This window comes from Triticum urartu, chromosome 3A (genome assembly GCF_056163025.1).
Source record: "Triticum urartu cultivar PI428250 chromosome 3A, HENAU_Tu73, whole genome shotgun sequence".
Taxonomy (NCBI): Eukaryota; Viridiplantae; Streptophyta; class Magnoliopsida; order Poales; family Poaceae; genus Triticum; species Triticum urartu.
Genome location: NC_141875.1, coordinates 538,614,883 through 538,629,614, shown reverse-complemented (window position 1 = coordinate 538,629,614; position 14,732 = coordinate 538,614,883). Strand labels below are relative to the sequence as shown.

The 14,732-nt window shown below is 54.7% G+C and overlaps 1 pseudogene; it reads right to left on the bottom strand.

The window, feature by feature from the left end:
• Positions 1-4,174: 4,174 nt before the first annotated feature.
• Positions 4,175-5,074, bottom strand: LOC147980428 (uncharacterized; annotated as a pseudogene).
• Positions 5,075-14,732: the final 9,658 nt, after the last annotated feature.

Genomic DNA, 14,732 nt, shown 5'->3' with positions numbered 1-14,732 from the left:
ACCGAAAACGGCACAAATTTTGCAAAGGGAGCACTGGCACGTTTATGCGCAACACACGGCATCCGGCTAGACCTAGCGTCTGTTGCCCACCCGTAGTCAAATGGCTAGGTCGAGCGAGCAAACAGCCTCATCCTCTCCGGCATCAAGCCCCGGCTGGTCGTGCCACTGGAGCGTTCGGCCGGCTGTTGGCTCGACGAGCTGCCGGCCGTCCTCTGGAGTTTGCGCACTACCCCAAACAAGTCGACCGGCTTCACCCCTTTCTTCCTTGTATATGGTGCCGAGGCTGTCATCCCAACTGACATCGAGTTCGACTCGCCTCGGGTCACCATGTACACGAAGGCGGAAGCCAAGGAAGCACGAGAAGACAGTGTTGACCTCCTGGAAGAAGGCCGGTTGTTAGCTCTCAGTCGGTCCGCCATCTATCAGCAGGGTCTGTGCCGCTACCACAGCCGGAACGTCAAGCCAAGATCTTTCCAAGAGGGCGATCTTGTGCTCCGGCTGATCCAGCGAATAGCCGGCCAGCACAAGCTTTCGGCCCCTTGGGAGGGCCCCTTCATCATCAGCAGAGCTTTAGGCAACGACTCCTACTACCTAATCGACGCGCAGAAGCCGAAGGCACGCAAGATAGATGATTCCGGCAAGGAGTCGGAACGACCGTGGAATGCCAATCTCCTCCGAAGATTTTATAGTTAAAAATAGTATGTAGCACGTTACCTTTTGTACTAAGTACGAGACAAGGGGTGCCCCGAGGAGTGCTCGGGGACTACCCTCTTTTATCTATGAAAGACGAGTATCACGCATACGATTATGTTATTACACTTGCTTTCTTCGTCCGGCACTGAGTTCGACCAGTCGGCCCGGGGACTCGCCGCCTCAAGTTATATCTGAAGTTCCACCTGCAGTCAGACAAGTAGTGTGCCGGCACCCAAGCCCCCTCTTGCCAAAAAGTCACAGCTCGAAGAACCGACTATCCGACTGGCAAGAGCCAAGGGCAGGAAAGGATGCCCACGCGAAAAACGGCTAAGGACCAACGAACTTATATAACGCGAGCCAGCCTCCCACCCGCCAGCCGTCTACCAGAGTAGCAGGCTGGCCGGCTTCCCGTTCACCTTGCTGCAATCTGAGAAAGCTCGAGTACTTGCCTTCCCAAAACGACCAAGTCCTTCTCCAGCCACAGACTGCAGAGCAGCTGTCCGGCTGGGAAGGCGGCGGCCAAGGGAAGGCGGCAAAGGAAAAAGCCAAAGGATAAAAAGCAAACATAAACGGAAGCCAAACACATGCATAATATTTACACAAAAGACCTTCGAAAGGCCAGCATTCAACATAGTCTGAATACACCCCCGGTGGGTGGAACTGCGCAAATTTAAAGATTGTTCAAAGAAGTAACAAGCAGGAAAGCTAGGACAGCGGATAAAGCCAGGGGAACAACAGGCCAGTTGGGCAGGTTGGCAGAGTCGGCGGTGCTGGCTGGAGGAGTGACCGGCTGGCGTGTCTCGGCATCGTTGCTAGAGGCACGATCGGGCTGAGGTGGGCTGGTCGCTTCACCATCCGGCGCAGTGTCTTCGTCATCCTCTCCCTCTTCCCCTTCGCCCTCATCACTGGAGGCAATCTCCTCCGCTGAGTCCTAACCTTCGGCTGGGTTCAGCTCGAACCACTCCTCCGGCTGAGCGACGCCAGCGTCATCCACCTTAGGAGCAAAGTCGCTGGTATTGGTATACTCGGCGATCGCTGAGGCGCGCTGGATGATAGCCGGCCGCACCGCCTCCAGCTCCTCGTCAGCCTCCTGCCGCCAGGTGCTCAGCTGGTCCAAGTTCAGCGCAGGATACCAAGCTCAGACTACCTCCAGAGCCCGCCCAGCACTGGACCGGGCCGCTGACGCCTTCCAAGCCTCGAAGCAGCCGACTGTGACCTCCAGCCAGTCGGCGATCCGACTTGGGGTGCATGGAATCACCTCGCCAGGCCAGAGGGCGGCCAGCACTTGCGCCCCGGCGCGCTGAACATGGCAGAGCATGCGGTGGGCCGGTTTCAGGCGGGCTTGAAGCCCCAGAAGCTGCTCCTCAAGTGATCGGCTGGCATTCGGCGCGATCTCGGCCCCCGCCTGCCGTCGCGCATCGCGGTAGGCCTCGATGGCTTGGGTGGCGGCGGCAGAGTAGCCGGGAAAGTAATCTGCATAAAGAGGAAAGCAGTGGCACAAAGTCAAAAAATGAATCAGATAGTAGAAGGTAGGAAAGGAAGCAAAGAAGAAGGTGGCCTACCATCAATCAAGTCTTCCACCCGGCTGTAGCCTTGGCTCAGCGCCTGCCTCATCTTGGCCCAGTTTGCCGCCTCGGTCTCATATTCGGCTTTGAGGGCGGCCTCGCTGTCCTGCGCCGCCTTCAGGGCCGCCTTGTGGCTCTCCTCCTGGTCGTCCAGCCTCTTGGCCAGGCGGTCACGCTGTTGACCTAGGGCGGCGCACTCGGCCTCCTTGGCACGAAGGGTGGTCTGGGCTCCGCTCAGCTGGCTCCTCAAGGCAGCATTGGCCCCTGCAAATATAAAGAAAGAAGTCGTCAGGAAAAGATCTGACCCGACTACTCGGTAATCGGCCCGAGTCTCAGGGACTACACCCAGTGGGTGCGCTGACGCGCCCCCACTTAAAAGAAAAACGAAGCGCTTACTCCGGCTCTCGGCCAGATCAGTGGCTTTCTGATTCAACTCCCGGGCCTAGGAGTTGAAGGCGGCCGCGCGGATGTTGTGGTACTCCTGCAGAAAAGACAAGGGACGCAAGTAAGAACAAGATGGCAACCAAGCTTTCCAATAAGTTCCAAGCCGCCTGCTCAGCAGCCCGCTCAGAACTCGGGGACTACACCCAGTGGGTGCGCTGACGCGCCCCCACGGAAGAAATTAAAAGCAATTGAAAAGGAGCAGGAGGACTCACCCGAATAACTGACCGCGTCGTGAGAAACTCCTGGGTGTACTGCTTCAGCGCGGTGGCTTGGGCCTGCAGCCGGTTCCGGACGACCTACGCCGCCACATTCAGCACGGCTGTCCCGCCGCCCGGCGTCCACCCGGACGAGCTGTCGCTGGCCGCTTCTAGGTCCTGGTCCGACGAGCCGGCGTCCACGGTCTTCTACGCATCCAGCGCTGAAGTCACCTTCCACGCGCGCCGGTGAAGCGGTGACGAGATCACAAGATCCCCTCCCACGGTTGGCTCGCCCCCAACCGGCTACGGTGGCGGCACTTCAGGCCGGCCTCCTCGGCCCGCTACAGTCGGCGGCGATGGCGCCGCCTCCCTCTCCATCTCCGGCTGGCTGCGGCTGGCCTCCTCCAACGGGGGCACAGGGGTGTCGGAAGCCGCGGCGCGGAGGGGAATGACGAACTGCGGAGGCTGGTTCTACAGGGCCTCCGCCTCCCTCTCCGCGTCTGCGGCCTCCGCCTGGTCCTTGGCGGCCGCGACGGCTCGCGCCACTACCGACTTCTCCTCCGCCTCTCGAGCCTCCCTCCGCTCCTCCGCCTCCCGCACTTCCCGCGTGTTCCGCTCCGTCGCCTCTAGAAGGTCAGCGCGGGGATCTACCCGGTGCGAGCTTGAAGACCCTCCTACGACTCCGACTATGGAGGCGCCCGGGACTCGCCCAAGGGAAAGAGGGGCCCTGTTTGATTAATCGAGAAAAAGGGTTTGGAAAAACATCAACCAAAGAAGAAGAAAAAAGAAAGGCATGAGAACAGCGACACTTACGCTGAGACCGCCTGCGGCTGCTTCACCACCTTGCGAAAGCGGGCTGCCTTCGCGGCCGCCTCGTCCCGCTTGGTCGCCGCCGCGGTACTCTTGGGCTTCTTCGACCGACTGGTGAAGTGGATCGACGCGGCCCGACGCTTCTGCGCACTGCCATGGGCAGTCGGCCCGGCGGATGGGCCCGCACCATGGTGATCGGGTGCCGGTCGGCGGCGCAGAATGACTTCGGCCTCGTCGTCATATGGCCAGTCCTCAAAACCGGCCCCGAGCCCGGACCCACCTACGTCGCCGCCTTCCCCTGCGACGTCGTCCTCCATGGCGGCCGCCCCCAGGTCTGGGTCGTCTACATTGTCCATCGTATGGTCGGGGAGGAACTGGCGTTCCACCCCCGCGGCCCCGACTACTGGTGGAAGCATGGGGTTCTGCCAAAGAAAGGCCGGCTGGTCAGGAGTCGGCCACCATGAACTAGGCAACAAGCAAAGAGAAAGAGGAAGAAAAACTTACCACCGGTGGAGGATTGGCGTGAGAGTACGGCACCTTGCCGTACTGCCACTCCTCGGTGAGCTTGCAGTTGGAAATGTAGTTCACCATGTAAGACACCTCGGCATGAGGCATCTCCTTGGTGCTTAGCCGGCAGATCATATGAGGTCGGCCCTGGAGCGGGAGCACCCGGCGCTCCACGAAGGCGGCCACCAGGTCGGCCCCGGACAGACCCTCCGACTGGATCATCACCCGGAGCTGGGCAATGGAGGCGGACCCGCCCAGAGACAACGACCTGGACTAGAAGGGCCATGAAGGCTGCCTCCCAGCTGGCGGGCCGGCTACGTAAGCCGGCAGGTTGACGAAGTCACCTTGTGGAGCAATATTCTTCACGTAGAAGTAGGACTTCTGCCAGAGCTTCACCGACTGGATCAGCGGGATGGGTGGAAATGGGTTGTTGTCGCTCGTCCTGCACATGGCGATGAAGGCGCCGCATGGGGCGGGCACGCCCGCGATGACGGTGCCGAGCTTGCACTGAAAGAACTCTCCCCACAGTTCAAGAGTGGGGAGGACGCCAAGAAAACCCTCGCACAGGGTGACGAAGGCCGACAGCAGCATCACCGCGTTGGGGGTGAGGTGATGCGGCTGGAGATGATAAAATTCAAGGAACGAGCGGAGGAACCCGCTCGCCAGTAGGCCGAAACCGCGCAGGCAGTGCAAGCGGAAGATTACCCGCTCATCCTCTTCCAGCGCCGGTGAGATCTCCCTCTCTGGCGCGAGGCGGACCCGCACGAGATCCGCGCCCGGCAGCCACCGCGTCCGACGGAGGAAGTTGACATGGTCGTCGTGGACATTGGAGCCGTCCCAGGAGCTCGACAACGCCATGGGGATGGCGTGGCGGCGAGAAAGGTGCGGCGAAAGGAGGGCGCACGACCCAGCTGCGACGAAGCGACGGCAAGCCAAGAAGATTGGCAGGAAGGCCGCGCGGCGGCAGGTAGCTGTCGTGACGAGAGGAGGAAGAAGAAGGAGGGGGCAGAGCGAGGAAGCCGAGGAGGCAGGACGTGGGGGGATGCAGGATTAACTGCACCCACTCCCCCACACCCCGCGATTATTGCGCCATCACGGCATGAGGAAACCGCCGCTGGGGCGCGCGCGGTCTGTCCGGGCCGCAGAAGATCCGCGCATGGGCTGAGGCCCTGTAGTGGCGGGCCCCAGACTGCGGCGGCGTCCCATCGCGTGCGTGGGCTGGCAGGCCCCTCCAGCCGAAGGATACCACGTGGCGCACAGACGATGAACGGTCAGCTCACAGCCGGACTCACGCGCACACAATGATAAGCCATCCTTTGGTACATGTCGCACCAACCACCCAACAGCCGTCCACCGCACCGGAGCTGTTCCCGCTACGCCATCGTTCGCCGCCTTGGATCTGCTTCCCCGCCACTGACAGACGGCCACCGCACCACACTCAACAACTTGGCCATGGGTTCGTCCAAGGCTGCACCGTCCTCCACAACTTCTGGTTTCCGGTAAACAATAAGAAGATCGTCAGAAAAACAAAAGGAGGACACAACACTGCCAGCAGAAAGAGGTACTCCTCTTCCCTTATTTGTGCAAATCTTACGTCTCCGCTCACACCGTATTCATCCCACGAAAGAAACTAGTTGAGCGCTTCTTACTACATTTTCTTCGTGATACTAAATGCACAAGGTTTCCTCCCTTTTACTATTTCATCTTTGCTAGAGGTCAGTAGCCCGCCTGGACTTCAATTCAGGGTTAGTCGAACCGCAATTAAAAGAAGCAGCACCTGCTTAGGCGCACGGAGCACCTAGTCCGCCTGTTCCCCAGGGAAGCGGCGCATCAGTGTCTATCATAGGGGTGTGGGGTGCAGGAGCTGCTTTGCGCCTGATCTGGAGGTCGGCGGCGCTTGAATGGATGGCCAGGGGGCGGTGCGGTGAGGTCGAGGGGAGGGCGTAGGCAGGGGAGGAATACCGGGCCGGTGGTCGCTGGCGTTTCGAGGAAGATCGCTAACACTGACTAGCTGGAGGTAGATGAAGGTGATCTGCCCGTTCTTTGTACATCGGACGGTGCAAAAAAAATGGACTGACCTATTTGCTTTCAGTCAACTGTTATTTTCATAGAATCCTGTAGTAATTTAGTGTGCCATGCATGTTGTAGAGCTATCATATGTCTCCCGTCGTTTGTTTCTCACCGACCTGCTATCCGCTACCTTTACACTGTACTAATTGTGCACACACTTCACCCATACTCACACTATTGTTTTTTTATGCGTGGGTATTTCAGACTCTGACGCAGTGTTGATGAATGCAGAAAAGAAAAGGCAGACGTCACTCTAGTGTAATTCGAAGACAAGCACTAAGCGTTTCAGCGCTCTAATGTGTGTAGTGTCAGCAGTTGGACACAGTAAACTTAGCTCTGCAGTTGATGATTGAGGGAGTCCTGGATTAGGGGGTATCAGGACAGCCGGACTATATCCTTTGGCCGGACTGTTGGACTATGAAGATACAAGATTGAAGACTTCGTCGCGTGTCCAGATGGGACTCTACTTGGCGTGGAAGGCAAGCTAGGCAGTACGGATATGGATATCTCCTCCTTTGTAACCGACCTTGTGTAACCCTAACCCTCTCCGGTGTCTATATAAACCGGAGGGTTTTAGTCCGTAGGACAACGTACAATCATACCATAGGCTAGCTTCTAGGGTTTAGCCTCTCTAATCTCGTGGTAGATCAACTCTTGTAATACTCATATCATCAAGAATAAATCAAGCAGGACGTACGGTTTTACCTCCATCAAGAGGGCCCAAACCTGGGTAAAACATCGTGTTCCCTGCCTCCTGTTACCATCCGCCTTAGACGCACAGTTTGGGACCCCATACCCGAGATCCACCGGTTTTGACACCTACATTGGTGCTTTCATTGAGAGTTCCTCTATGTCGTCGTCGTTAGTCTTGATGGCTTCTTCTATCATCGATAGCGATGCAGTCCAAGGTGAGACTTTTCTCCTCGGACAGATCTTTGTGTCCGGCGGCTTCGCACTGCGGGCCAACTCGCTTGGCCATCTGGAGCAGATCGAAAGCTGCGCCCCTGGCCATCAGGTTAGGTTTGGAAGCTTGAATTACACGGCCGATATCCGCGGAGACTTGATCTTCGATGGATTCGAGCCCCTGCCTTGTGCGCCACGCGGTCTCGATGAGTACGATTTAGCTCTACCATCGGACCGTATTTAGGAGATTGCACCGGCAACAGCTCCGAGCCTCAATTCGGAGCCAGTTGCGCCATCCATGGACGGGTGGATAGACCCCATCATGGAGGTCGTATCCTCAGCGGCGATCGAGCCGAATACCGACCTTGCCCTTCACGAGAGCCGTGCTGCCAAACTGTCGGATCCTTCTCCGACCACGGACTCCGAACCGCCTGCGCCCGTTCCTATCGAATCCGATTGGGCGCCGATCATGGAGTTTACCTCCGCGGATATTTTTCAGCACTCGCCCTTCGGCGACATACTGAACTCATTAAGGTCTCTCTCCTTGTCAGGAGGATCCTGGCGAATTATGTCCGGCAGGATCGGGATGCGGATGACGAAGAAATTCGCCGCCCACCCACCACCCACTTAGTAGCCAGTATCGATGACTTAACCGACATGCTCGACTTCGACTCCGAAGACATCGACGGTATGGACGACGACGCAGGAGACGAACAGGAACCACTACCCACAGGGCATTGGACGCCCACTTCATCACATGACGTATACATGGTGGACACACCAAAAGAAAACGACGATGAGGAACGGAAGGACGCAACAAAGGGTTGTCCCCTCGAGAAGCAGTCAAAGCGGCAGCGTAAGCGCCGCTCCAAATCCCACCTCGGCAGAAACAACGATCATATAGACCCAGCAATAGAGCAGGGTGAACCATCGCCGAACTACGGCAACACAGAGAATCAAACCGAACAACCCGACTCTGTCAAAGATAATAGGCCGGACGACATCACACCGGACAGACACCCGGAGCAACAGAATGCCCGTCAAAGGCTTGTTGCCACCGCGATGAGTCTAAAAAAGCAGAAGCAAAGGCTCAAGGCTGCGCAAGACACACTCAGAATCAGATGGAGTAAAGTACTCAACACACCAGCGAAGTACGGCGATAATCGCCCCACCAAGAGCTACCCGAAGTGGAAGTTGCTACCTGAATTCGATGAGGAGGCCTTAGATCCCCCGCAACAAAAAATTAAAACGGCCATCTGGCCGGATAGACGACCCCACGGCCAACATAGAGCGGCAAACAACGCCGCACATAAGCCAATACGCGATCCACGCGAGGGCTCGCATCAAAAGGACGGCACAACCAGATCCATCTATGGACCACGCAAGCGCGCTTCAGCATACGATGCAACACAACAAACATCCGAACAACGCGGTACACCCAGATACAGGGGTGCCGCACACACCCTATGTTTCACCGACGAGGTGCTGGACCATGAATTTCTAGAGGGATTCAAACCCGTAAACATAGAGGCATACGACGGAACAACAGACCCTGGGGTCTGTCTTGAGGACTATATCCTCCACATCCATATGGCTCGAGGAGATGATCTCCACACCATTAAGTATTTACCCCTCAAACTCAAAGGGCCAGCTCGGCACTGGCTTAAAAGCATCCCCGAAAGCTCCATTGGAAGCTGGGAAGAGTTTGAAGACGCTCTTCAGGAAAATTTTCAAGGGACTTATGTCCGACCTCCGGATGCGGACGATTTAAGTCATATAACTCAACAGCTCGGAGAGTCAGCCCGAAAGCTTTGGAAGAGGTTTCTTACTAAAAAGAACCAAATAGTCAACTGTCCGGATGCTGAAGCCTTGGCAGCTTTTAAACACAGCATCCGAGACGAATGGCTTGCCAGACACCTCGGCCAAGGAAAGTCGAGAACAATGGCAGCATTAACAAGCCTCATGACCCGCTTTTGCGCGGGCGAGGACAACTGGCTAGCCCGATGCAGCACCAGCGACCCAAGTACATCCGAAGTTAGAGATGGAAACGGGAAATCATGTTGCAGCAGAAATAATAAGCGCTCGAATATAGAAGACAACCCGAAGAGCACGGCGGTAAACGCTGGATTCAGAAGCTCTCGGCCAGGTCAGCAAAAGCCACCCTCTAAAGGCGCTAGAGATGAACTGTCTAGCCTAAACAAAATTCTGGACCAAATATGTCAGATCCATAGCACCCCGATAAACCTGCTAATCATACCCACAGAGAATGTTGGGTCTTCAAGCAGTCCGGCAAGCTCAATGCCGTACACAAGGTGGAGGATACACCAAGCGAAGACGAGGATGAGCTTCTCAAGCAAGACACTGGGGAACAAAAGAAATTTCCACCAGAAGTCAAAACAGTAAACGTGTTACATGTGATTAAGGGGAGAAACAAAGCAGCACTCCCAGAGAAATGTGCCCAAGGGCCTATCACCGCGGAGTCATGCCACTTGTCGTCTCAACCGATCACCTTCCATCATCAGGATTACTCGGCAAGTATCCGGCGCGCGGGATGGGCTGCCTTGGTTTTAGATCCAATAATTAACGGATACCAGTTCACACGAGTCCTGATGGACGGTGGCAGCAGTCTAAACCTGATATATCAGGACACGATCCGCAAAATGGGGATAGACCGAACGAAAATTTGCCACAACAATACTACCTTTAAAGGAGTAACGCCAGGCCTAGGGGCTCATTGCGCGGGCTCCCTGCTACTAGAGGTTGTATTCGGCTTCACCGACAACTTTCGTAGCGAAAATTTAACCTTCCACATTGCTCCGTTCCAAAGTGGCTATCAAGAACTACTCGGACGCGTAGCTTACGCCCGCTTCAACGCAATACTGCATTACGCTTCCCTCATGCTTAAGATGCCCGGTCCATGTGGCATCATTACAGTAAAAGGAAATATTGAGCGATCCCTGCGCGCTGAAGAGAGTGTGGCTGCCTTGGCAGCCGCACACTAGGACGGCCTCACCAACTAAAACATTCGATAGGTCGTCAAGACCACGGACACGGTTAGACGAGTCCATCGCAGCTATATGTAATTCATACAGGTTTGATGACCACACCCCTATTACAAATACAATGGGCTCAACGCGTGCAGACAAGTGACAATTTTTTCTCATCTTGAACTATACATGGTTTCTTTAAAACCTACCTTTTTGCACGACAACTTTTCACCTAAGTTCCTCTCTTTTACATATGACCATCGTGCTACACCCGTCCAGGATACGGCACAATGGAGACACAGGCGCAGACGTGCAGCAGCGACCCGTTCAAAGGATTCTTTTTAGATTAAGACCCTGCGTAAACCTTTCTTACTGTCTCTTGTTGATACACATCCCTCGGATTCTCAGTACTATTGAGAAGGATGCTGACGTCTTGGCATGTGTCCACGTCAGACTAATGCACGTACCTGGACAACAGGGGCTTCTTACAAAGGGCACTGTTTAGGCCCGGTTTATACCATAAAGGCCGAATACCTTAGGGAGTGTTCGGCGTCGCGAGTTTGGCCTTATATGCATCAGCTCCGAATCATGTCTTTGGTCAAATGTTGGGTTTGCCCGGCTCCTCTGTTTTGTTGCCTTATGTTCCGCTCTATCGGTTAAGGCGGCACCAGGAGAACTACTGCGATTTTGCACCGGCTCATCCGTACGAGCTCCTCAGTAGAGAAAGCCGAAAACTGACTGTCATGATATAGCGTGACACTGGTCAACCACTCGATGACCTATCGGAATGTTAGAATTCGTTCGCCTTAATGAAGGGCCGTTTCTCGGCCAGGCATGTACGCTCCCCGAATTTGGGAGAGTGCGGAGCCACCAGGGGCTATATAGTAGCCCCACCGTCAAACTCCTATGGCTAAGTGAAAGTGTTAAAAGCATTATAGTCCGGTTGCCTCGTTCGCTGCGCTATCACCTCCTTAATAGGACCAAGACGTTGGATTAAGTGTGAACACGCGTCTTCTGCGAACACCTCCGCATTATATGCGTGGGGGTTGAAGCCGACGACTGTAATCTTTCAGGTTATATACATAAACGGCCGCACAGGAGGCATCATATTACTTTTAGGCAAAAGTATAAATACAACCTTAATAAATTTCATAAACATTGTTTTTACAATGGGAATACATGTCACTCAAACGTAATATTCTTCGAGCACTGGGCCTCTATCAAACGAGCACCCTCAAGAACTTCTTCAAAATAGTGCTCGGCAGCCACTCGGCCTATGGCCGAACCCTGCGCCGCAGCAGTGGTGGCATCCATCTCCGCCCAGTATGTCTTGACACGGGCAAGCGCCATCCGCGAGCCTTCTATGCATGCCGACCTCTTCATCGCATTAATGCGCGGCACCGTACCAAGGAACTGCTGCACTAAGCCGAAATAGCTGTTCGGCTTCGGCTTTTCCGGCCACAGATGATCTACGACGGACCTCATGGCGAGTCCGGACAATCTATTTAGTTCGGCCCATTCGGCAAGATGATCAGTTAGTGGAAGCGGACACTCTCAAACTTTAAACTGCGACCAGAATAGCTTGTCCACTTCACGATCTGTTTGATCTCGGAAGTATTCGGCCGCATCGACAGCACTCACCGTCAAATCCAGATATGCGTCTGCCGAACTCCACAGCCGGTCCAGAGCAGCACACCGCGGATCTCCGAACTTCCTCCGCAGCAAAAAGGGCTTCCCAGCCACAATATCACCAGCTTCACGCAGCTCTTCATTCTTTGCCCTCATAGCAGAGCGGGTGTCATTGGTAGTCATCATGGCCTTCTCAAGGTCCGCCACCTTCGCTCGGTTTTCTTCTTCAAGGAACTGGCAACGGTCGGCAGTGTCTTTTAACTTTACAGCCATCTTGGCCATTTTTTCTTTGCTCTCGCAAGGCACGGCCTTCTCGGCTCTTAACTCTTCGGCTGCCATCAAAGAAGCCGCATTACTACTCCTTGCCTGTTCTTTGGCTCGGGCAAGTTCCGCCCGAAGGGTCTCCACGGTGGCAGCTCCATCTGCAGTCAACACATATTAAAGATACTAACATCACACTGCTCTTACTATGTGACATTCACCAGAAAACATCACTTACCCTGTGCCTCATCAAGCCGCTTGTTAACAAGCTCGATGTCGGCATCCGCCGCATCTAGTTGCCGCTTTAGTTCGGCAAACTCATTAGTCCGGCTAGCCACCGGAGCTTGCACCACCTGCACATAAAAGCGGTATGGTTATTTCCTGGGACTACGATCCTCTGTTTGCTGCCGTTCTCGGCGACAACCAGAGTCTCAGGGGCTACTATCTACACAGGGCACACCTAAAAATGTGTGGCACTATCACAAATGTATATCATTTCACGTACCTCAAAACCCGTCAGTAGACTCATAAATGCTTCATGCAACCCGCTTTCGGCGGACGAAATCCTTTCAATCACTGTACCCATCAATGTACGGTGTTCTTCAGAGATAGATGCTCGCTCTAGCAGATCCCTTAGTGCGTCCGACCGCATACCAGACGGTGCCGGATTCTTTTGGTTGCTCTCTTCAAGAGCCAGATACTGGGGACTTCGGGCGACCACAGGATTATCTTTTGGCCTCACTTGATCCAGTGAGGCCCTCCGTGACAACACTTCAAGGTCGCCCGCTTCTTGAGCGGGGGAGTCCGGGGGAGGCGTTTCGCTCTCCATCATCTCCAGAAGAAGATCCCCCGAAGATGAGCTCTACTGAGAAGGGCTAAGATCCGAACTGCAAGATAAATGCTTCGGTTATTTTCCTCAGAGGTAAGGTAGTATATTTTCACTATTAAAGAACTTTCTGATTACTTACTACTCGTTGGAGGGCTGATCCCCGCGCGAATTTTGTGCGGCAAGAGCACCCTCCAAGGCAGGACCCTCTGGTGGAGATTTCTTTCCCGTTTGGAAACCTTGGTTATCCTCCTTCCCCGCAGCGACAGAAGGTCATATTCTTCCCCTTGGTTATCCTCCTTCACGGAGGCGCTCATTCCCTTGGTTGGAATTGGTAGCGATGGGGGCCCGCTTTCGCCCTCATTATTCCCCCCTTTATCTTCCTTTGAGGGCTCCGGGCAAGGTGCTAGCTCGAGCATCTTTTCCAGTACCGGATTGTCCAAACCCTCAGGAAGAGGGGCCGAACACCGAATCATCTTCGCCTTTCTTAGCCAGTCCTGGTCAAAGAGCGATTTCTCAGAATGACGTCATGATAAATGAAAGATGGTGTGTTCGGCTAGAGGATTACTTACTTGGTCGGCGGTGCGGTTGCTGCTCAGGCCCACGTCCTCGGTAGTATCCAGACACTCTATTTTGGGTCCGAAGAATGATTTATACATCTCCTTGTGCGTGAGGCCGAGGAAATTCTGAATAGTGCGGGGTCCTTCTGGGTTAAACTCCCACATGCGGAGGGGCCGACGTTTGCAAGGCTGAACTCGACGAACCAGCATGACTTGCACCACTGTAACCAGACTGAAATCTCCTTCGAAGAGATCTTGAATACGGCTTTGCAATATAGGCACGTCCTTGGCTGGACCCCAGCTCATCCCTCTGCTGATCCATGACATCAGTTGTGGTGAAGGGCCCGAGCGGAAAGCAGGGGCAGCCACCCACTTGGCACTTCTGGGAGCTGTGATGTAAAACCACTCCCGTTGCCATAATCCGGACACCTCTGGAATGGAACCCTTTGGCCATGGAGCTCCACTGATCTTGCTTATTAATGTGCCTCCGCATGCTACATGCTGCCCCTCGACCATCTTCGGCTTCACGTCAAAGTTCTTGAGCCACAGGCCGAAGTGAGGGGTAATGCGGAGGAAGGCCTTACATACGATAATAAATGCCGAGATGTGGAGAAAGGAGTCCGGGGCTAGATCGTGGAAATCTAGCCCGTAATAGAACATCAAACCCCTAACAAAGGGATCCAGAGTGAGGCCCAGACCTCGGAGGAAGTGGGAGATGAACACAACGTTCTCGTTGGGTTCGGGAGTAGGGACGACCTGCCCTCGGGCAGGCAGCCGATGCGAAACCTCGGCAGTCAGATATCTTGCCTCCCTCAACTTCTTGATATGGTAACGGAGGAGGGCATCCACCGGCCTTGAAGGCTAGATCCGGACATGATTGAAGGTCTGAAGCACCTGACCTAGGCTTTGGGTGTTAGAACTCGAGGCGGGGGAAGGATTCGATTGTGCACAGGAGGGAAAACAAGTAAAAGCCTTGTCCCTTTATAAAGAGGGTGAATATCAAGCGTCCTCCTAATGGCCATTTAGGACTTGCCTAAAATCTAGGAGTCCTAGGCACGGTTGGGTTACCCACGCCCGTATTGATGAGAATCCCGTAATAAGGGGAACACGATCTCTGCTTTGACAAGACGTGTCAAGAAACTGCCTCGCGTTATGTGTGGAGCTGGTTGAAGAAAAACGGTTTGAATAATCACTGAGCCATGGCCTGAAGTCATATTGCCAAAGCGTGTCAGCAGATTAAGATTTGTGGAAATATTATTCTCTCTACGATGGTATGTGGA